General features: G+C 69.8%; 1 protein-coding gene across 7 annotated transcripts in view; it reads left to right on the top strand.

Moving 5' to 3' along the window:
* The window catches only part of PDE9A (phosphodiesterase 9A), a 100,433-nt gene that overhangs the window by 95,903 nt on the left and 3,721 nt on the right, over nucleotides 1-809 (top strand). The gene's annotated exons all lie outside the window — the stretch shown is intronic.

The raw sequence follows: 809 nt of genomic DNA, 5'->3' as shown, positions 1-809 counted from the left end.
CACCCTTGGCCACCCTCCCCCATGGACACCGCCCCACCCTTGGCCACTCTCCCCCATGGTGTCTCTGGGCCCCCCCCCCAGGGCCCCGCTTCCCAGGGCACCGGCCAAGTCCCTGTCAGCCTTTCAACTCTGCCTACAGAAGCCCCTCTAACGTGCCCCCCACCCCACCCGGCACACGGCTGACACCAGTTAATCCTCAGCAAGGAGCCGGCCTCTGCCTCTCTCCCGAGCCTTACATGGCTCCCCACTGCCCCCAGCACAGGGCACACAGCCCCCCGCCCTCCCAGGCCCTCCTGTCTTGCAGGACAGCCCTCAGCTCCTGGTCCTGCCTTTCTTCAAGCCTCCACCTCTGAGCCCACCCTCCGTGGCCTGGGCACCCCATGCCCTGCTCAGCAACCTTCCAGAGCTCCCTCAGCACACCCTCCTCAAGCCCCGTGGCTCTGTTCCGCCTAGAATTTGTCTCCCTGTCTGCAGCTTCCTTCATCAGGCTGCGGGGTCTTCCCCGTGGGCACCGGGTGCCAGGGCACAGCAGGGCGATGGTGGCTCCCACAGGTGGCAGGAGCGGGGCTGGGGAAGCACAGGAAGCGCGAGGGGCTGAGGGCTGCGTGCACTGGGCTCCCTGGGGCCCGCCGGGGGGTCTCGGAGTGAGAGGCGAGCGCCTCAGAGCTGAGTCTCAAAGGTAAAGATGCTCAGCAGGTGGCCCCGGGGCGGCGGGAGCCGCAGGGCCAGGCTTGAGCACGGGGTGGGCGGAGGGGTCCTGCGCCACGCAGCGGCGGGACGGGGGTAGCGGGGGGGGGGGGGGGGGGGGG

This window comes from Aethalodelphis obliquidens, unplaced genomic scaffold (genome assembly GCF_003676395.1).
Source record: "Aethalodelphis obliquidens isolate GAN/ISIS:26980383/991018 unplaced genomic scaffold, ASM367639v1 scaffold1, whole genome shotgun sequence".
NCBI classification, from domain to species: domain Eukaryota; kingdom Metazoa; phylum Chordata; class Mammalia; order Artiodactyla; family Delphinidae; genus Aethalodelphis; species Aethalodelphis obliquidens.
This window is presented reverse-complemented; position numbering and strand designations above follow the sequence as displayed.